Raw genomic sequence first — 22,791 nt, 5'->3', positions numbered from 1 at the left:
AGATCTGCACAATGCTTGTGACGCTAGTGTGGCTAGAATTGCCGTAGCAAAGCCAGAGGAATAGCTGATACTTCCAACAGAAGTATGGGCATCAAATCAAAATATCTTGGAGATTGTCCTAAGAAGTAATTTTTGGGAGGAACGGTAATAGACTGGAACGTTGTTCAGCGCTAGATCTCAGTTACTTTCTAGCCTGGGTAGGCAGCCACTGGAAGCCAATGCAATTACAAGCCTATTCGTATTGAGGTGTTCGGCATTAGTTAATACCGAGCTGGTAGTGGCTCAGATGGAACCTCTGCAGGGAGCTGGGGGCTGAACCGAATGGCCCCCAAAGTGGTCCTTTCTGTCAGGAGAGAAACACGCTAAGTGTTTTGTCTGCATTTGATATAGCCCTAAGAGGATAATGTTGCAAAACTTCAGAATAGCATCTGCTCCAGAACGGCACCTCTTGTGAACATAAAATATCTTTAGAGAAGGACTGCAAGGCAAGTTTGGGGTTTATGCTGTGCACACCTGTTAGCTGCTTCTGCTTGAAGCCAGAGGATTTTCTGCAGCTCCAGTTGCTTCATTTACTGCATTTTACTAGAGATACCAGGTCTCATATAAAAAACTGTATGATTTTTGAATACTAGTTCAGAATCCCTCTTAAAGCTCCCCAAGGGAAAAGGGGGAGCCTGCAAGGGGGAAAATAAACTAGTAGAGCTGCTATTTTAAACTTGTAACGGCTGTATGTCAGAGGGATCGCTTTGGTCATGTAGCCTAACACCCCTGCCCGGGATACAGCCAAGCAATTCTTGTGTCAGAATAAATTCTTCTTCCACGTTGATATCATAGCGTTAATAAGCTCTTAGTTCATGGCCAAATTAAGGCTGTAAGTACCAGTTTAATAACTACATGTAAGAACATGAAATGTTGAACAAAATAGTAGCTGGAGTGTTGATCTGCTGTGATAAGCCCTTGTCCCTAGGTGGAAGCCAGAAGCAGTCTGGGAGGGGGACATGTTTGGTACTAGAGCCTGGTATCGAACCTGAAGAAGCACATGGAGTTGTTTGGCCCTCTCTCCTTAAGGAAGCCAATGTGAATGTTTGTCACAATACGGCAGCTTTCTGCAGGGGCATGGGGGCTGACCCAGAGAAGGGAAGAAGGGAGGCAATCCTTGATTCTCAAATTTGTCTGCTTTGTGCAGCCCCCAAGAAAGGGTCAGTAAATACGAGAAGAAGTTGCTTCCTTCTCCATAGTACAGGGCAACAACATTTAAGGGAAGCTTGCGAATTTTGCTTCAACTGTGGTTAGCTCATTATGTTGTCCACCTGAAGCTGGATGAGTGGTAATCTGAAATGAATGCACAAAAGTGGAGCCTGTAAACAGCCATCGTGCTAATGCAGAAGCCATCAGCATTTTCTTGTCTGTTGTTACTACTGGATTTGCTAGAATATGAAATTTCCCCTTGCTCTCAATGTAATGTTTTTCTCTACTTTCAGTTCTGTATTCTTCAAACAAGCCATTATTTTCCCAGGCTGAAACACCTTTTATCTTCTGATTTGGTGAGTTCTTGCTTTTCTGCATCGTTTGCACTTGATTTATCTGATTGAGCGTCTAACTCTGCAGCTTGTACTTTGCCAGAAGAGTCTGGTGTTCTCAGTGGGATGGGTCAGACATTATAAATAAAGCCATTAGAAACTGGCTAGAAACATAAAAGTTTCTCGGGCGGAGAAACTACATTTAGTTCTATCCTCTGTAGTCATGTTAGTGGGTGGGTTAGATTTAATTTGCTCTTTTATAGAGAAATGGTCAAACTGTTCTTCTGACAGATCTGGGATTTGGTTTGAGATCAGGCTTTTCTTATGTGGTCTCTGAAGTGCATTGCAGCCCTATAGGAATACTTGTGTGTCTGGTTCCTGTCTGCAGTTTTGGAGCATTCTGGCTTTAATGATGGTGTTTCTAATTATGTACAGAGGTAATTCTCAGACCAAAGAATGGGGAGTTTCCATCGTCTGTCCCATTAACTGCAGCCGGGTTTCTCTAGTGCAGGGTGGTGGGGGAATGCCTGCATAAAATGAGCACCTCGCACTGGCAGTGAGGGAGGCCTTTAGCAGGAACGCGGTTTTACTGCCCAAGGCACCTTCTGTTCCTCCGCAAGGTGTAACTCTGAAGGATGTACCAGTCTTAAATCGGCCACGTCTCTGTTGCTTATATGTTACATATTACAGTAATCTTCTTTTAATTGAGTTCCACTTGAAAAGAGAGCAGATGTGGCCATTTGGCCAGCACGTAGCAGCCCGGCTGTTTGGCGATACAGGACTGGGGACACCGGTAGCACCCTGCCTTTGTGATCCTGACTGCCTATAAACAAAAGGGCCAAGTTCGTTCAGTATCTTGAGAATTAACTTAACTGTTCCATAACTGAGACTCTGGGTACTGGGGAAACAGCCTCTTTTGCGACATACCCTTTCAAGGTTCGCTCAGCTATTCCCATTCAGCTTGCCTCGGTCTTGGATGGTTGCTAAGGCTGTGGTGATGGCTTCCATCACATGTCAGTCCTCAAGGCCTGGCAGTAGGGTTTTAGTGGTTTCAGGGCTTATCACTATGACCTGTGTTTCACTCTCTGCTTGAATTTTCTTTTTGGAAAGATTCTTCTCCTCTTTTGACTTTTTTTTGTTCCCAGTGGCTGCTTCTGCCTGGGGATATGTGTAGTTTTTGTTTCTACCTATAGTACTAAGTCCCAGCTATGGGTGCTAGCTGAAGAGAAGAAGAAATATGTCCTCTGACTATTATGATAGCTTCTGCCTTGTGTAACAACTCGAGGATTGTACCAACAATCAGTGTGGGAGGAGGCTGAAAAGCGGTAAATACAGCAGAACATTCAAAGAGACGCAGAGCGCAGTAACTGGGCTCATTTTCACCACTGGAGCACACTTCAAACCCGATTTGATTACTTCCTCTTTGATTAATTGAAGTCTCACCTAACTGAGCAGAGAGCTTTGCCTTCTCTAGTTTAAGCAGAGTGCCCTATTTTTTTTTTTTTTTTGCTGTACTTGCTTGTGGAATGTTACCTTAGATACTACACTGAGGAGAGGGGGATATTTATTTTTAGCACTTCTTCCCATGATTAATCTGTGCAGGTTCTGTTTGACCGTGCAATGCTATTTTAATGATGTAGGCAACAGCTGTTTTCTCCATGTCTTATCAAATATCCTCCATGTTCTAATAATAACAAGGATGTTTCTTTATTCTTGGCTATTCCAAACTTCCACCCGAGGGATCTCATTGCATCTCTTCCTGGGGACGGCAATCTAGGAATAGGTACTTGCTGCATAGATAGCTGAATTCTTTGCTTAAAATAAGTAGGATTACAGGATTTGGCATTCATTTTATCTTGATTATGCTAATACATTTAGGATGATGTTCTAGGAGGTAAGGAAAAGTTCACGTCAGGGCTGCTGGATTGAGCTGTCGGACTGAAGGAGCAAGTAGCTTGTGTACATCACCAGGTTTTGGTAGCCCTCACTCTTAAGAGTATGAGCTAGCTGTAGGGATGAGGAAATCTGGGTTTGAACCGTGCAGACCAACTAGTGCTATCTGAATTTAGTAGGAATAAAATTATGCTTGGAAGATGAGGGATTTCCTGCATGGGGAACGAGAATGAGATTCAGGAATCTGGAGCTGAAGTTCTCTGCTGCATCAGGCAAGCAGCAGCCTTGGCGACTGCTGTGCACTGTGCCACGTGGTAATGTTCATAGCTGAGTATTACTGGTCCATGACACAAACAGGTTCATCCCCTTCCAACCCATTTGTAGGGATCAGAACAGTGATTTAAGAGCTGACTGTTGCCTGTTTGAGACATGCTGGAAATTCCTTGCAGATAGTATTGCAAAGGGAGCAGGGAACCTAGGCTGTTGTTGCAAACTTAGCTCTCTTCAAAAAGTGGTAGTCATTTGAGAAGAGCGCTGTGATGTTGTACTTGAGAGTGAAGGACAGCTATTCTGCAGACTACTTCTGTAGCATTAGATTAAATCTATGTTGTTTACAGATTTTGAGTACTAATTTTGAGTTCTATTTTGAGTGTTAATTACCATGGCTCACTGGGCTTTTATGTAGTTTAGTTGAAATCTCTGTAGAGCTTGGAAGCCTTGCACGAAAAGTACTATTGCTCTTGCAGAATCTCTCGCATGTTATCTTCCTGACCTGTGCAAATGGAAGTATTATTTTAGCCCTTTGAGGACTCTTACAGTGAAATATAAGAGTGAAAAGCTGTTACTGGTTTCAGAAACAATAATAATGATGGCAAGAGAATTTTAAGACCGGTTTTGTTGCTAAGTAGTCTCTACTCTCTCTTGGATCTTGTGTGGAGCTCCTGGTTGTGTTTAGCCTTTATGGCATTGTTTAATAGAATATGAGCACTAAAATCTACATCTTTTTTTTCTTGTATATTCTTAGATGCATCAGGTGCTGATGAAAGTGGTGATACTTCTCCCATTTTCTGTGTTTCTTGTGAGATGAAGCACCAAGTTTTATCTGTCCCGTCTTTGGTAGGACCCTGGTCCTGACGGGATGGCCAAATCAAACCCATGTTCTGGATGCCTCCACTCCCTTTGGAGCTCGCTGGCAGTGGCTGTACTAAATGAGAGAACATGACATACATGCGTACCAGACTTCTTATCTCCATGTTCCCACCCTGAAACAGGGTAGCATGGACCAGCACTCTAGTAGCAAACTAGTACTCTAGGATGAAGTCCTCTGAAATATGACAGCGTTGGTACACCTTGATAGAACATGCTGTGATACAGGGTGACCTATCCTAAATTTCTTGTAACTTCAAATTCTCAATGCTGATATTTTTATTAACATGCTGACTGTGGATATTTAAATCTTAATACGCTCGAGATCTGACAGAGATAGACTCTCCACCGAAAAATACATCATGTTCAAGAACTGTCATAATCATCTTGAGAAAATTCTGATTCTGTGAAATGGTTGCTTGTTTTCAAGCTTTTTGCAGTCTGCAGCATACTAGAGGAATGTAGTTTCTTCTTCAGTGGTAAAGTAAGTCTCCACGCCTGAGTGCTTCATCAAGTTCACTAATAATAAAGAACATGTTTTTTCTTGCTTAGCAGTCTTGTCTTCAGCAGCAAGTTTCAGGAGGTCTTTTGCAGGTGGATTTTATTCTGATGCAACACTTTACAGTATAGTTCAGGGCCAGCTTTATTCAATAATCTTTCATCCATACAGTTGCATACTTTCAGAATAACTTTGGTATTGAACACGATTTGGAAGACAAAATATTTCAAATGCTATTTAACAGCTTTGAGTTAGTCACCACAGAACACTGCCTGTTCTGTTGTCCTAAAAAAATGAACATTTGCAAACACTAGACTTAGCTTAAAAAAAAAAAAAAGGGAGGGGGAAGAGTTGCCACGGGCAATAATAGCAAAAGTAGAAACTACTTAGCAAATTTTCTTTGTCAAGGCTGTTGCGAAAATTCCATTTTGAAGGTAGCTGTGTTGTAAGTGCTTCAGAATTCACTGGCGGTGACCATGAATGGCTTCATGTATTGAAAAGCCTGCGTCCACTGGAAAAAATGGCTTGAATGTCAGTCTGTGATTTTTCAAATTAAATATCTTTAAAATTTATAATAAAAAAAATATAATGTTGCTATGGTTACCAAAGCATCACTAGCTTTAGGGCTGCAATGAATTTTACTTCAAAGGAGCACACTTTTTCTTTTTTTTTCCTTTTCTTTCTTTTTTTTTTTTTTTTAATTCTTTTAGGATAATCAAATAGAACTTTCAAAAGTGCTTTTAATGAGCATGATTTGCTTGGTGGAACTCATTGCCATAAGGAGTCAGAAAAGCCAGACATACTGCTGCTCTCAAAACACATGCTTCTTTTTCCCAGCCTCTTTGAACTGAATGTCATTATGTTTATATTCTTCAGATCTATACTCTAGGGCAGAGGTGACCATCCTTTCCTTGGAGGACAAGTGCAGCTCACAGGGACCCACCAAATGTGGATAAACTTCTAACACATATGGTGGTGGGTCTCTGGTGCATGCTATCAAGAGGATGCGTAGTTGCATCTTTGTTTATGAGGGGCTTATGCCCACTTGTTCTCGAAATGACTCTTGCATTTACTCTTGAGCGCTTCTGCTGTAAAGTACAACTTGACCAGTAAACGGAAAGGTTAAGAAGGTATGACTTCTGTGGTCAAGATATGCCACTACTGTTCTGTAAGGGCTCCCTTCCTCCCAAGTGCCTGGTGCTGCCCCCGTTGTGGCTGCAGAACGTTTGTGAATCCCTAAGAAAATACAGCTCTTGTAAAGGGATGGATATGAGCCCTGGAGTAAGATCCTGTTTGATAATTTCTCTGCAGCTTTCCTTGCTGAGCTCAATAAATGACAATATTAGCAAGGTTATAAAAACAAAACAGTGTGAAGCAGAGCGAAAATCCTTTTGTTTTTTTCCTTTGGCATCTGGCCTGCACTAGCAGCATGTCTGCCTAGCAAAGGTCAAAGACCAAGTGTTTTTGACACTGCTTGCTTTTGTTAGGGATTGTTTCCTTTATAACAAAGAGCCCAAGAGCGTGTTTAGGTGTTCCCGCCATGTCCTCTACGGTTTTTATGCAACAAAGGCTCTCTTGTTATGGATGTGGATTTTCTGTGCATTATCAAACCCTCTTTATCTGATTTGGAACTGCTGCTTATGATTGTGCGTGTATGTAAATAAGTAATGGAGGGAAAGTGTTTGCTGAATTAAGTCAACCGACTTTACAGCTGCAAAGCTTTGCCCTTCAAGAAGACAAATCTGACAGGATATGTGAAAGCATTCAGGCATTTGTTGCGTGCATGCACATCTGGCCAAGCCACGGCATTCCTGATGGCAGAATTCCCCATTCCCTTCCTCGCGATCCTGTCTGATGTGGGCTAAGGCGATGCAGCTGCAGGGACGTGCAATGACTCCTTTCAGCCTGCTGCATCCACAGAGGAGGAGGATGCAGGTCTCAAATGTACCACGTGTGGCCAGAGCCGTCGTCATCTGTGCTGGCTCCAACCTTTTTGCATTAGAAGGGCTTGAAGGCTTCCTTCAGTGAGGTTGAAAAACAAGTGATGAGGTAGTATCAGCCGCGACTCCTGCTGCAGCTTGGATATGAGCATAAAATGTCCTAGTTGCTGTATGAAACTGTTTATGTCAGATGAAATATATAGGTGGTTACTGCAATAACGTTGTTTTACTTGCAAAAATCAAGCTTGCTGAGGCTATTGTGGAATTGAGTGGAAGACACTTCTTTCAAGTTTTTAATACCTTTTAGGTCCACCTGCTCTGTAAGAGGCTTTTTTCTCTTCGTATGCTCTTGAGTTGGAGAGAGAACAATCAATATACTCACTTTTGTATACAGAGGAAAAACAGGATTAAAACTTAATTATTTTCACAGCCATCAAGGTATCCATATCTTCTTTTTCATATTACATAAACAGAGAATTGATCATTTAAATCCTACAGACGGTTTTGAAAATAGCTGGAAGCCCTCGTAGGTGATCTGCAACATACAGTCAAGGTAGCTCGTCATGAAAACCAAGTGATTCCCAAATGCATCTGTACAAATACCGAGTTAGGCCCATCCAGGGCATATTTCGGAAGGAGCTTGTTCACCAAGACAGCTGTGTTCCCAATTTTCTGATTACTTGGAGTCTGCTGCCCAAACACATTCTGAGGATCGGAAACCTCGGGTGGTTTGAGTAAAGAAAAACACCGGATTGCTCGGGGTGCATCTGGGCTGCGCAGGGTGGCTGCGGCTCTGCCACTGGCCTGGGCCATCATTTCCATCGCGTTTCCAGCGGACTCCTGGGGCTTCCCCGGTTTCTGCTCAGACAGACACTGGCTCAAGTCTTCCCAAGTCCCTAGCAATGAAAAGCTTTATTTTAAGGTTCTTGTCCAGAAGTTTAATGGCAGGTAGAAAAGAAATAAACCAGTCTAAGGGCTAAAATAGCTGGAAAGAGCTATCCTTAGAAAAACTGTGTCAAATTAAGAAGTGCAAAGTATAGAGCAACCATGGATCAGACTTCTCTATAATCTCTCCCAGATTTTGACAGATTAATTCAGTTTTAATTAAGAGTGTTCTGTTTAATTCCTGCTGCATTTACACCTGAGAGTATTCACAGGCCTATACGAGTTTAGACTGCAATTTTGTGGGTGTTTTTTTTTTAAACATAATTGTTGGTTATTAAAAAAAATTGTTGCGAATGCTTTTAATTTTCATTCCTGTTCAGGAAGTTTCCAAACCTCCTTTTATGCTGACGTGAGTTATTTTCAACAGAGTTTCTTGGATTTCAAAACCCTCTTATTTTAAAGGAAGAGTGTACCATAAAACCATAATGGTTGCCACTCAGCAATAATTATGGACTAATGATCTCTTCTATTCTAGGTAAAAGAAGACATTGTAGTTATCTCTGAATGTTAGGTTTTAACAGCAGCTGTTGTAACAATTGACTTTTATGGTAGGTAAAGGTCAAAGTACTGTGATCCATACGGAGTAGATTATTTTTCGTAATGGGAAAGGTATTCCATACCTTTCTCTAAGGAGTTTTATTCCTCCATATCAGTAGGTGGAGACAAAGACCTCACGAATTTTGTGATGTTTCCTCAGACTGAATTTATTATGCGTGCTGGTTCTCCTTCTGATTTTTGGCATTATAAATTCCTTTATAAAAGTAACAAAAATCAAGCTGCTTTGTTCCAAAGGCTGTTAACTTAGGTCTGTATTAAGCACCGTAATCCTTCCACTGGCCACTGCCAACAAAATTGGTTCTTTCAGCGATAAGGTCTGACGTGGAAATTGAGGAGACATCTGTGCAGCTTTTCTGTGCAAGTTCAGATCTGCCCTAGGCCCAAAAACTCAGGGGTCGAAGCACGCCCAGGACTGCCTTCAAGTTTGAACGTATCTAGAAACTCCCAGTGGTGCAGGAGGTGGTGCTGGGAGGAATGGATCTCTGCAGGCTGGAAGACTGAGGTGTGCTCTGCCTCTGTTTATAAAGCGCATTTGTATGTATATATGTGTTTATCTAAATCATATGCATGTTTATGTATAGATGTTTGTGTGCTTACACGCATGGTTTGGTGATGTACGGAATATGGCATTGGCATCCTGCCTCTGCCTAAATATAACTGAAATCTAACAATGTAATTTGGAATAGCAAGAACAAATACAGTATCATCCATAAAGTGGGAGAGATGTTCTATTAGTTTTTCAGTAGGAAAATGGAGCTTGCAAATTTTTTAGATGCGACAGCTGATGGTTCCAAATAAGAAACGATCTGTAGACATATTCTTGTTTGAATTTTCTCATTAATGTCATTTACTTTAGGCTGCTACATGCTTCTTTGATGGAGGAAGTCTCTTTGCCATATACCTCATACCACATGTCCTGCAGTTCATTGAAATAGTCATGCCAGATACAGTTTTCCACATGTACAGCAGCGCAGGGTGTATTTTCCTTGTTCTGTTGGATGCAAAGCAGTTGCCTGAGGAGCGAATACTTGTCGCGTCTGTCCCTTAATGCTCAAAGTAAAATTATAGTTTTACATTAACCCTTCAGATTTCAAAGCAGAACACAATGGAATTCCCTTTGATCTCAGACTGGTTTGTTGAAGACCCATGCTTTGTAGGACATGGAGAGTTTCACTAATGAGGTATATTGGTGAATCCAGAATGCAAAGTGGGGTTTAACCCGGCAAGGAGGAAGTGGAGAGGAGCCCGTGTGTCAGCGTGGATCGGACAACCTGAACTCACAAGCCATTTAAGCAAAGTTGCTCTAAACTTGCTCATGAGACCCAAAATTATCTCTGACCCTGGGGAAGCCTTTGGCATTGATAACATCTGTAAGACTGACTGGATTGTGAGTGATGGCTGCAGTCCTCTGTAACCTCTGCAGGGAGTTGAGATCTCAGTGTTGGAAACTGGAAATGCATCTAATTTTTGGGAATGGCTAGGGTTGCTCAGATAGGCAAATCACTGAGAAAGAATATATTGCTTAGGAGTCTTCCTGCCTTCTGCACTCTACCCTGGAAGAAGCTTGCAGATGTGTGTCTTGACAGCTAGCTCCTGCGTGCTTCTCCGCAGTACACGGCTTTTGGGGAGGGACATCTTGCCGTGTTTGCAGTTCCATGAGCCGCATCAAAGCTTGAGGAGGATTGCTCTCAAGCACCCTCTATTCCTGCTCCGCCTGCAAGGGGATAGTGTTTGCTTTCTTAAAAGGGATACTTGGGATCGAGTTTAAGGCAGGGGAATGAGCAGTGCTCTCTTCAGTTCCTCGTTTTGCCATGTACCTTTGCGCGTGTGGGACATATCTTTTCACCTCGCTGCCTCTGGACCCCCTTCCCTGGAAAATGACAGAACCTCCATGTCGTGCAGAAGAGTCGTGTGTGACCTGGTTGCTACTCGTGGGCAATATGCGATATAGAAGGACAAAATGTATGTTCTTATTAAATACATTTCAAGTGAAGAGGTTTTGAGCAGAGCAGTTTTCCAAACTTAATGCAGGCTTTGCAGGACTAATGAGGAAAGATGAGCCATGCAGACGCCTGCAGTGGTATTGTGTCTGTTTTGCTGAAGTGGGTGTTGTGCAGGGAATCTATCTGAATAAATCAGAATATCCTCCAGTGAACATTAGTGGGAAGCTGAGAATGACATACAAGTGGGTGCCTGCATCTTGCCACCAGCTTCGCATTGAGCCTGTCGTTCCAGTGTACTTCTTGCTCAGGTAGAGACAAGAGGAAGGTCTGAATATCTCAACATTACTGGTACTGCCAAGGACAGAGGCAGCATTCAGCTGTCTAAGTGCAGTGTGGTCGTGTCCAGTTCTGATCTGCTCTGCTAATCAGCAAGGGCTGAACAGAAATCCTGGATTAGAGGAGAAATGATGATAGTGATTGAACATGCAGTCAAATGACAGCATTACTACTCGGTACAAGGATTACTTTTATGGGTCTCACTTAAAGACATGATATGGTTCACCAGGGTTTCTTCTGTGCCTCTTTAAGTAAAGAGCATACATTAATTTAAAATGTCAAACCCTGTGCAATAAACTGAGCTAGATCATTCACAGACATAAACCGTCCTGTTCCGGAGACTCGTGGTGCTGCTCCCTGTAAATCCAGCACAGTGCACTGGTGACGGGGGTGCTGCTAGGGCTGCCAGCTTTGGAGCACGCGGGGCTTGATGTGTCGTCTGAGCTCTGCCCGGCTGAGGGCAAGTGATTTGGTAAGATGTCCAGAGCCGAACAGGGATGGGCAAGCTGATGGCCTGTTGTGCAGCCGCATCTGCCTGCATCTACTCTTTGACCAGCAGATGCTCATTTAAAAATGTGCTCCTTAAGCGAGTCTTGTGCCAGAGCGCCCTGGGCTCTTCTGGGCTCTGGCAGTGTGAAGGATGATATATGCAGCAGGGGTGTTTGTAGCTTTTTGGACTGGATGTGTAGGATCACAGCGTCCTCCCTTCCTCTCCTCTCTCCTCCGTGATCTTGTCCTGCTTGCTGAGGGCTTCCTTCTGCCGTTTCTTGGCTTCCAAGGGGGATCTGTGGGGTCTGTAGTGCATCTTTGCCTGCCACCGTGGCCTAGGGCCCCAAAGAGGACTCGGGAACGCTTGTGTTGGGTTAGACCCCAGGGTGCTGGGGGAGAGGTGGTTGGGCTGAGGTGCGAGTCTGGTCGCAGGGGAAGTGGAGTTAGCAGGATCACCGCGGGCTCAGTCGCTCCCAGGACTGTGAGGGCAGCTGGAGCCCAGGGCACAGAACTCCTCTTGAGCAGGGGCCTGCTCGTGGGGAGCGTCCAACTGTATTTTGGTTAAATCTGGACACTAACTCATTGGTCTGCTTCGTTTACGTGAGAGAAATAGCTCTGCGCTGCTTTGCCCATGTTCTGTCATTCTGCCTGTTGCATCTGCGCAACGTTAGCGCTTGGCCAGTCTGCTGAGACCCCGTGCAAAGGTGTGAATCTGGGGGGTTTTGAATGCCTGCCACAGGAAAAGAGACATCCCAGGTTATTTAGCTGGACATACAGCTTTCGGTATGTAATAGCTTTCCCATTCAAGCTGATGACCTGGAAAGAAACAGTCTCACAAATTATCAATGACTGGAGCTGTTCAGTGTCTTTGATCCGGCGGGGCTGGTCGCTACCCAGGCGAGAGGAGCGGGGCGTCACTAACGCTGCTAGTGAGGGGTTTGACTGCGCTGAGCGAAGACATCTTCAGCAGTACGCTGGTTAAAATATATAAAGCGAAACAGTTAACTTTTCCTTCCACCCCCAAACATGGTGATGTAAGAGAAGAACATCTTAAGTCCTGTGGTTTTTTTTGTCTGTTCCTTGGTCAGATGAAGGTAGCTTTTATAATAAGCTTTCTGGAATGAAGAAAAATAATGGAAACTGCTCTCTGCATGTACTTATTCATGCTTGTGAAAATTAATTGTATGATTTCTGATGGATATCTCAGCTTAAAAAGTCAAAAAGCAATAGCCATAATGGAACTTTTGGAAATGTCTGGTCTCTCTTAACTCAAAAAGCATTTGTAGTACTTACGTGGCATTGTTTTCTATGTGTAATTAAAATGAATAAATGTTTCATACAGGGAAGTTGAAATGGATCAATATAAATGTCATACAATTTATTGGTATTCTGTATATGAGTTTCCCTTATATGCTGCTCTATGAATATATGTGCATAATTCATATGTTGTATTATTCATATCCTATAGCAACAGCTATAATTGATGAGGGAAAAAAGCAAGTTAGTAGATTTGGTTATCTTCTAACTTGTTTAAAAATGCCCTTGGAAGCAGAAGGATAATTACGGATGAGCTGTCATTTAGTTTCATTTTTAAGGATGGCATGTGGGTAATATCTGGTAGGTTTGAAAAATGAAACTGCCATAGCCACAGACTTTAAGTGCTGATGTTTAGGGCTGAATTACATGATCCAGTTCAGAGAGTAGGAAAGGCTGCTAAGCCTAGAGCTAAGACACCAGGATGGACAGAGGTTTTCTTCCCAGTGCATAGTTAAATGTTTTTGTTGGCTTTGCCGTTTCTGTCGGCTTTCATTTAAAGAATGCTGACGACTCTACGAGAGGAAGAAAGAGGTGTCCGCAGTGGCTGGAGGGAGACCTCTTTGGAAGCTCCTGAATTTGTGAGCCAGTGAGCGGTCAAATACAGCGTTAACTTAGGAGGAAGCAAGTTTCATGTCTGTGTGTGTTTTGTTCACAAAGGGCCAAATCCTGAGAGATGCTAGGGATTAAGTGTTTTTTGATAAAATGTTCTTTTGTAGATGCAACTTCAGGTTGCCTTGGGTTTTCTTTTCTAAATACGCACAAGATTTGGCTCTTTCTTTGACAGCTCCGTTTTGCTCAAATTATTTATCAAACTGCTTTGTAATGTCTGATTCAAATGCACGTAGCATTTGTTTAAAAAACGTGTTTGGGGAACGAAAGACCTTGCTCAAGGTCTGCTATTAAATCTTCGCTGAGGGGCAGGGAGAGGCTGCGAGTTTTCTGGCGGGGTTAATAAAACGTGTGGATTAGCGAAGTGCTGATTAGCGAGCTTCTATTGTAGGCAGAAACATTCCTGCCGTAGCCGAAGCGCGGATGGAAAGCTGCCCGCCTCAGACTGCGGGAAGCGGCTTGGGTTGCTGGCTTGCTGTAGTATGTTGCTGAGGTTGCAGCAAAGTGAACCTTACTAATGTCTTAAGTGCAATTAACTCTGTTGTTCGATGTAAATATTTGAATTCTGCTCATTCAGTCTCTACAGGGGCCTGTTCAAAACAGCTTTTGCCAAAGAGCTCAAAGGCCGGTAGGAATGTGTGTGCGTTAATAAACTTCGCTTTGTCCTGGACCTGATCCAGAGCTTACGGAGGGCAGATAGGAAGATCTCGTCCTGCCTGATGTGTTCGCAGCAGAGCTCCGAGCGCTTGATCGAGGCTTGATCGTGCTGTTGTTGTACCTGCGGTTTAGGTGAGATGTGCAACAACGTGCAGCACATGGACAGAACACGCGAAAGGCTCAAGGGTCCTGCAAGGGCTGAGGTAGAAAAACTAAGAGTTGATCAGAAAAATAGTGGACTCTTACCACTTATGTTACGTAAAAGCGAAGGCTTTCTTCAAGGTATGGAGCTTCTGGTTTTCTCCTCAAACTTTTCAGCTTAAATGCTCAGAATTAAGGTTGGTCAAAATCAAAACTCTCTGTGAAATCAAATTTTGTTTTGTTGCAGTCAGTCTTTTGCAAAAAGAGGAGTGCTTTCTGCCCAAAGTTTTGGCTTTTTTTTTTTTTTCCTTCTGAAGAAAATCCATATTTCTGAAATCTGAAATATTTCTATCTGAAATGGAGTGTATCCCCTTTAGGAGATGTCAGATTGCTTCCCTGCATTTCACGTTACATTTGCTGGGACTGGGCTTCCTCGTTTGCCTATTTTCATGCCGTGTCCCATGGCTGAAGACTCCCACACGTGTCTTGCTTAAGGAAGCAGAGCTGCAGCAGGGTGAGCATGTACCGATTCAGCAGGGCCCCAGCTGCAGCTGCCGTCTCCCATGGGATACACTGGCAGCCTTTCCAAACGGGAATTTCTCTTCTGCTGAAGAGGGTTTTTTTTTTTTTTTTTTTTTTTTTTTTTTTTTTTTTTTTTTGGTGGTGTTCTGAATTTTCCCCAGGAATAAATAAAATAAATTCATTCCTGGTGAACTCTGTTTCGGAGCAGCTGTCCTCAGCGTTTCTGCGGCATGGAGAGCGTGTGGGCTTTGGGGGTGTCTGCACGCCGGGAGGAAGCAGTGCAGCCCAGGCCGTGCTGGGAACCGAGAATCAGACTTTCATTATGCTTCTGCCTTGCTCTAGTACTGTTCTTGGTAATTCAGTTTGTCCCATGTTAATTTTTACCACACTATGAAAGATGCTGTAAAAGAGGCACTTATCTCCTATGGATGTTATCATGAAAGAGGCTTAGATCTAAACTGCTAATTATTCTCATTAATGGTATTATTCAACTTAGTCTACAGATAGCTGGCAAAGCTGCAGACAAATGTAAGCAGCATGTTGGAGATGTTGTCTGTAGCTGTGAAACTGCTTGTGGATTAATGGTGTGTCTTCTGAGGATGTATGCCCTGTATTTGCAGCAAAACCCCCAAATACCGGGAGCAGAGAGGACCGCTGCTCTGATGGTGACTCTGTAACGTGGCCTTTGCCGTAGCTGACGGTCCTGCATTACTAGCTCGCTCCGAAATAGATATCCATAGAAATCAGTCACCTTCGGCGTGGCGGCTGCAGTCTGAGGGTGGTGTTCCTCGCGGGAGGGCTGGTCTGCTCCGCTCCTTTCCTTTTCGCCTCGGCGGAAGCCGAAGGGGCGAGGGCAGCACAGGCAGCACGGGCAGGGAGCTGGCAGCAGCGCACGGTGCTCTGCTCCTGCCGTACAGCAGCGGGGCAGGCTCGCTCCGGCTTGGAAAACGCGCTGCTTGGGCGTTAGTCATTGCTGCACCTTCCCGGGATCGGGATCTTCCTCGGTGCCTCTGACCCTCTGCGGCTGGGGAGTGGCTGGATCTGCTTTCCTCTGGGCAAGCACGCGTCAGGCAAAGGTTTAACCCCTGCAGACCTCTGCGTGGGTGACGCGCGCTGTATCTCCACGGGCATACCCAACGGAGTATGAAAAAGGCCAGAAATGGAGAAGTGGTGGGGTTTTTCTTTTTTTTGTGTGTGGGGGGGCTTGTTAGTTTTTGAGGGATACTAGTTAGATTGCTAAGCATCACAGTAAATAAAGTTCATTCCAAAAAATTACCGTCTAAAAAGTCAAGATAGAGAAGAGGTGGGAGAAGGTAAGTCTTACTCCGTTTTGCAGATTGGCAACAGAGGCACAGAGAAAGCAGTAACTCTTTCGGATGACACACGGAGTGAAGATAACTGAGCTAAATTCCAAGTCTCCGCTCATTCACCCCCAACACAGTACTGTCCCTCCTCTCTAACCTTGAACAAAACAAACCTTGCCTTTAAACATGGTTTTTTCATCATTAATAGAGAGTTAGAGGTAGAGGGGGGAAGGAAAAGTGTGTTAAAGAGAATTTGTGTTAACTGTCGCTTGCTCCGTGGGGATGGATTCCCAAGCTGCTGTGAGCCATTCTCTTCTGCGTCAGATTGTCATAGAGAGGTAGCTAACTTGTCTTGAAGAAATAAACAGGTAAATGCGTGGAAATAGTTACTGTACTGTGCCCATGGTGGGGTGCTGTGAAGGCAGAGCCTTAGAGTGACTACACCAATCCTTGTGGAAAATCCCAGGATTAGGCTGATCTGCTTAATAATGTGCCCCTGCCCCTTTCAGTGTGTGTATGAGTGAAGATGTGAGGATACATCTCTTAAATGCACATGTAAACCATGGATTTAAACCTTTGGGCAACTTGTCAAATAACTGCTGTTGACAGAAACCATTCCTGTGCATCAGCAGGACGGAGAACAGCAGAGCTGACTTCACTTTTAGTACTTTGTGTCATGTCAAGAGAAGCAGATTTTGTTCATCCCGAAAGGGGAGGAGATGGCAGAAAGCTCGCTTTTATTGGCACTCTTTGTTTTAATTGTACGCTAACAAAAATGTCTTACATCTTGTCCTAAGGTGTCACTAGATGCTGGGAACACAATGTGCTCTTTAGGTGCATAACAATATACTCCAACTCATTAATGATTTATATTTTTTGCAGCTATGCTCCTTTGCTTGTAACACCCTTGGCATGAGCTAACTTGCTGCCAAAACTTTGAGGACTGTTTATTGAAGGTTCACAAACTGAGGCCTTAAATCCACGGCTTGGGGGGATGCATGCAAGTCTTAGATCATCTGGTTAGCCTTGTGGAGACTCTAGGAGATTTACAAGTCCAAGCACTAAATCTTCTTGGCTGCTTTTTACTTCTGCTTTGACAGTAGAAGTCTTATTTGTTCCCAGTTGAATGAAGAGAGTTTTGCCAAGTTGGCGTGGTTTGTCTGATGTAGAAAGGTGCTGAGTGTGGAGTGTGGGTATCGTCAGGGGGTGTCATTACAGCCCCTTTGGGTCATCAGCTGATGTGAGTCGTTGCAATTTTGACCAAAATGGTGACTCGGTCTCCTCGATAGATCATTACTTATGTTATACTAGAGCCTAGGATCTGATAAGGATACAGATCTGTCAGCAGTGTAGAAGCGTAAGTATTGAGGAGCTGATCTCCCCTAAACCGACAAGACTGATTTAGCGTGGGAGAAAAGGATGTTGCACGCAGTCACAGCATATGGTGCAAGGGTTGGAGACAGCAACTTAGTGCGTTTTGTTTTGTAACTGTGTGGTGTTCTTTGGGAAGACATCAGCTGAGCAGAAGAGTGGTGGAGGAGATGGAGGGATAAGTAGAAGGCAGGCGGAATGGGCAAGGTGAAAAGGCAGTCGAAGGGAAGAGGTGACTGGAGCATGTGGCCAATGAACTGTGGACACACAACTGTAAATCCTGCTCCAGCAGTGTCAAAGTCCACCTGCTTAGCTCTTTGTCATATGGCTTTTGTGGCATCTGTGGCACAAGGGTTGAGATCAGACTTTTGGAGTTTTTCTAACCCATTGGAGTTTCAGGTGGAAGCTGGCAGGGCTGCTGAGGAGGTCTCCGGACCTGGAGCGGAGGGGAAGGTCACAGCGGCACTGCCCTCCCTCCGGGCTCAGTTGAGTGGAATAAAGGAGCGCATTCTCCTCTTTTTATCTTGTTCCCACAGTGCTGCTGAGTTGCTCCGAGTACATCATAAATCTCTTTCTGTGATGCTTTCCCTTCTCAATCTATTTTGTGTTTCAGCTCTAAGTTTCCTTTGTGGCAGAGGCTGTCAGAATAGAGCGTAATAAACCCTGGATACAGATGAGGTCTTTCAGGGAACCTGTGATCTAAACAGTCCTCTACAGCAGATCAATACCAGCTCAGCTCAGTGAGAATCTGGCTTCGTGCTAGTTTCTTTCTCTCTTTCTTCTTTTCCCTCGGTTATTAATTTTTCAGAAGATACAAAGCATTACAAATACCAGGAGTGGCTGGCAAAGGTTGCTTTTCATATTAAATTACACATCTTATAACTTTTTCAAGTTAATGCATAAATTCAACATCAGACTGAAGATAATGATGTTTTTTTCATGTTGCAATTTTTTCAGGACAGTATGTGCAAAAAGAAAAATTAATCATGTTGGAGACTCTGTGAAGAATAATCACAGGAGAAGATTTTTGAGGTTATACTGACTTCTGAGAATGCAACTTCTGGATTAAAAATAAGGTCTCTGAAGTAGGAGTTTTCTGTAAGAGTGATTCGTGAAGCTTTTCGGAGCTGTAGTAAGTGTGAGTTTTCACTACATACTGTGCCGCTGATCTGTTGGGTGGTTCCACATCTTGAGCAAGAAATTCTCTTGAGATCCCTCTGATAGTTCTACCAAGTTCACATATATGCAGACCTAGTAAATATATTAAAAAACAAAACAAAAAAACTCAGCAGTATTGTAGTCTGTGGTGTTTTAGACTATTACCGTTCTGTAAGACCAGTGTAGGTTTCGTGGGTACTTGCAGTAGACTCTAAGGTTGGTTGTTTTCTTCCCGCCTTTGCTAGTAGAAGCTGGACCCCTTGAATGTGATCCTGGCCTGTTGCCTCTTATGCTGTAGCCTACAAGATTCCCTCCAGGCCTCGAAAGTCCCTAGTCTCTGTCAAACAAATGGCTGCACCTTCAAATTTTCTTAGGAAGTGTCAGTAGCTGCCTCAAAAAGAGGTGACAATTGGAGAACTGTGGATGTTATAAAGGTAAAAATTGGTTTTCCAGGCAAGACAAGAGGGCCACTTGGAGGAAGGGAGAAACCTTTGGGAAAAACTTGCTTTGTCTGTAAGTCTTCACTTCCTTCTGATTTTGACAAGATGTTGTCTTGTCCTATAACAAAAGTGGTCAGTACATTTGTGTGTTAAGGGAATTGCTGGAAATTCTACTTGGGATGGAAATTGTCATTCTTGGGCAAGCGACTATATTTCACACCTGCAGTGTATGCTACCCATTACCCCTTTTGGGGGTTTCTGTTGAATACAGAAACCAATTCATTATTTCTTTCTGAGTACAAAGAGATGCCGTGAAACACAGCTGTCCTCGTGTGACCACAGCCTGCCACAAAGGCAACAGGTTTTCCTTGAATTAATGGAATTGAGAAAGCATATAAGAAAAAAAATTGTTTTTGTTCTTTTTATCTTCAATTAGATGATTTCTGATTTTTTTTAATGATTCAAAACTCTGTTGGTAAATTATCTGTGTCTAATAACTGGATCACCATGTGAATGTGGACAGCAAAGTGCCAGTTGTATGGAGGTACAAATGCAGACTGCCAAAGGGTCAAATCTGCCTTGTATACTTTATAATCTTAAAATTTTATAATCTGCTTACATTATACTCTTCAGTCTTGGTTTATGGTTTTTCTCTGCACTGTGAAAGCAGGCGTGTTACAAATGAAACAAATGATCAGTTCTCAGAAATGCACGTTGGATTCTCCACTGAAAAATGACTTTCTAATCAGAGCATAACAACTGTGGTTATTCCCAAATCAAATGGATTAAAGCCTTACTTCAGCAGATGTGGCTTGAATCATCGGCCACAAATATCTTCCTAATACAAATAGCTAATCTGTCCTCTTTGAGAGCACAAAGCAAGGGTAAGAGAAAGAACAGATCAAAGGAGATCAGCATTTCCGTAGAATGCCTGCATTAGGATCTTGGGAGGTCTCCAGGCAGAAAGGAGTGGGCCGACGGATAGATGTGAGAAGTGCTAAGAACACAGAAATGATGCTGTTAGTGAATGCGTGGGTGGTGTTTTCTTTTTACCTTCAGAGCTGAGCTACTGTCTCTCGTGATACAAACTGGCCCTGTTAGTGACGCTAAAATTGTTAATGATCAGCATGTACAAGGGAGGTCTTGTCTGCCTGAGTTAAAGCTGCATTTGCACTTTTATGCCTGCTCCTCTTGCGATCCCCCACTGGTATTAGTCTTGCTCTGTCAATCAGATTTCAGTGTAGGCCACTTCCGTGCCATGTCTGATATGAATATTACTTCACAAAGTTGGCTTAAGTTTCAACTGATAATAAATTGATTTTTCTTTCTTCTCTAAACTACTTTGTTCTGAGATGATGTGTATTTTTTAAACTGACACTCCAAAGTCTCTTTTTTATTTTTTTTGTAACAGTAGATGCACAATCCTAATACCAAAACAAACTAAAAAAAAAGGAAGGAAAGACACTGTCCAGGACTACAACTGCACCTGGCATAAATTGCCAGAAGTCATTGCAGCGCTATCATGTTTTAGCTGAAAAATCTGTCCTTTTGCAAGTTACAGGCTAGATAAGTGATCTGAATACTTTGCAAGAGATACTTGGTTAAGCTTTATTGTTGAACACTATCACAGGACTCCCTGGGAACTGCATGAATCCTTTGCATTTCTATCCAAAAATCCCTGAGAGAGGAGCTGAGTAAGTATAACTTGCGTGATGGCAATGGAGCCCCTGTATGCATCCTGCTGTAGGGTACAAATATATTCTGACTTGGAGCATGTTTATCATACCCTGTTAGTTAGAGAACTGAGGCACAGCGAAGCCAGATGTCTTTCCCCAAAGTTTTTCTATGTCAATTCAGAGTACTCAGAGCATAGCAAAGATCAACCCAAAATACTTCTCGTTCTGGGACAGAACAGTCTCTCTGCCTCTCTTCTAGCATAGCCCTTGGCCTTCTCCTTCTCGTGTTACATCCTCGTCTTTCAAAACCAGCACGATGCAAGGATTTACCTGGCGCTTCCAGCTCCACAACATATTCATCCTAGAATATTGGTGCAATTCAGTCAGGGTTTTTTCTTATTATTTTCTGTCAGCTTCCTATGTTTTACATCTGTCATCTCCTTTAGGGAAGAGATAAATCGGGCATTTGTAGGTAACCTGGCTAGGAGGTGCTGTGTGATTGAGAGAGGCAGCTTCTGGCAAAGCCAGGACTGTGGAAGGCAGCCAAGGTCATTTCTTAACGCTGTACGTACAAGTGAATTCCTCTGTACTGGGTGGCTGCACGACCGTTGAATTGACACTGAAGTGATTAGCTGGAGCTCGGAAGTGCTGGGGGACAGACTCAACTACCGCGGGACACCTCCTGATCAGTTCTCTATGCTTTTTTCTTGACCCTATTCTAATCTTTCTTCCTTTTACATTTTTACCTTCTGTATGATCTGCAAACATTTGAAACTGATACACTCCTATGATCTTTTGGAAGACCCTCTCCTGTGACTGCAACCCAAGGGTTTATTGTTGTGGAAAGACAAGTAATAGAGTTGAGCAAAGGTTCGAGCAATGGGAGGGAGGTGGCCGTGCTCTTCAGATAAGCATCACCGCTTGCGTACCTGTGCTGCGAGGCTTGGGGAAATGCTGAGCCTCCATTGCCTTCATCCATCAGCCGTAGTCTCGGACACAGTGACTCGCTTCTTGGTGGTGGCAGCCCGTCCGTTTTCTGCCCGGTCTGTCCATTTTCTCCTCTCTTAGAACTGAAGTAGCACCAGGGACGATGGTGAACACGTGCAGCTGGCCCGCTGGGGCCGGCACTGCTGCGCTGATTGGTGAAGAGCTCGGGGAAAGCTGCGTGCTGTTGGAGTTTGGAGTGTTGCTTTTCTGTGTGCTTGGGCTGGCAAAGGTCCTCGGGAGCCTGTAACTTGCCGTGTGGCTTCATTCTGAATTACATGGCAGACCACCAGTACCACCTCAGCAGCCTAATGGGGGTTTAGCGTAAATTTAATGTATTTTCAGGCTCCTTTACTCAGCTAAGTGATGGAAAGAGACTTTTTTTTATATAAAAAGGAATCTGGCTTTTTGAATTATCAGCTCTTTAAGAGTCACAATTTTTCTTCTTCTCATGAAATTGCATTTTCTGAATCTGCATGAAAAATGGCAGAGGAGCTGCACACAGATCAGCTAGTGCTGGCAAATTATTTTTTCTTCTAAATGACATTCTTGAGCCTATTTCTGGAAGGGTGTGAATCTTTTTTCAATCATGCTGATCTGACAGCAACTTCATCAGAGTTAGGTCTTAATCTATGTGTTTTCAGCTGGCGAAAATTTGCTCCTTGCTTTGATTAAGGAAATGCTGTGATTTTCTCTTTGACATGCACTTACTGTCATGTCAAGAAGAATGGAGAAACGCTGATGATTGTGGCCCATCGTCATGCTCAGCAGCTAAGACTCATCCGTTTGTGAGCTGGGAAGCCGTGGAGCCCGCGTAGACACACATGGTTCTCTCCTCCTGAAGTTTTGCCCGTGCTTGGGAGTGCTCCTGACTCAGCTGTTGGTGCATGTTTGTCGTAGGGCTGCTGACCTCGAAGGAAAGAGTAAGCAAGTCCAAAGAGTTCATGCCACAGCCTTAACTTGTCCTTGTTTACAGTGAGCTCTGCGTGACCACATAGCTGGTAATCCTAGCTGCGGCCAGCTGAGATAATGGTATTCCCAAATATATATATACAGCCACAGATAGGGCTTCACCTAACCTCCGAGATGCAAGATTTCATTTTGTATTCTCCACCAGTAGTTTCTGAGTACCTGTCTCCCAAGGAGAGGCTCGGGAGAGAGATTTTGGAGGAATACTCAGGACGACCCGCTGGCTGACGTCCCCATTTTCAGCCCGAGCCCCTCTTCCCGCGGCACGGAGGGTGCTCTCCGTCCGCTCAGTGAGATGAAACGTTACTTCCAAATAACTTCTCGGCTTTAAAGTACTCAGGTTGCAAATTATCCCTCTATCCTGACTAAATTCC

At 43.6% G+C, this 22,791-nt stretch overlaps 1 protein-coding gene across 4 annotated transcripts in view; it reads left to right on the top strand.

The window, feature by feature from the left end:
* Positions 1-22,791, top strand: part of COPRS (coordinator of PRMT5 and differentiation stimulator) — a 126,281-nt gene that overhangs the window by 9,264 nt on the left and 94,226 nt on the right. The window contains exon 3 of one of the 4 annotated variants that reach the window (XR_003259009.2): positions 1,482-1,544. The exons of 2 other annotated variants lie outside the window; for them this stretch is intronic. The gene's annotated coding sequence lies outside the window, so the exon portion shown is untranslated. Of the gene's footprint in view, positions 1-1,481; positions 1,545-8,957; positions 9,036-22,791 lie in introns of those variants that run through there. One more of the 4 variants, XR_010392166.1, reaches the window with a different exon arrangement.

The sequence above is a fragment of the Dromaius novaehollandiae genome, chromosome 18, assembly GCF_036370855.1.
Source record: "Dromaius novaehollandiae isolate bDroNov1 chromosome 18, bDroNov1.hap1, whole genome shotgun sequence".
NCBI classification, from domain to species: domain Eukaryota; kingdom Metazoa; phylum Chordata; class Aves; order Casuariiformes; family Dromaiidae; genus Dromaius; species Dromaius novaehollandiae.
Note: the sequence above shows the minus strand (reverse complement) of the source record. Positions and strands in the feature narration are given on the sequence as shown.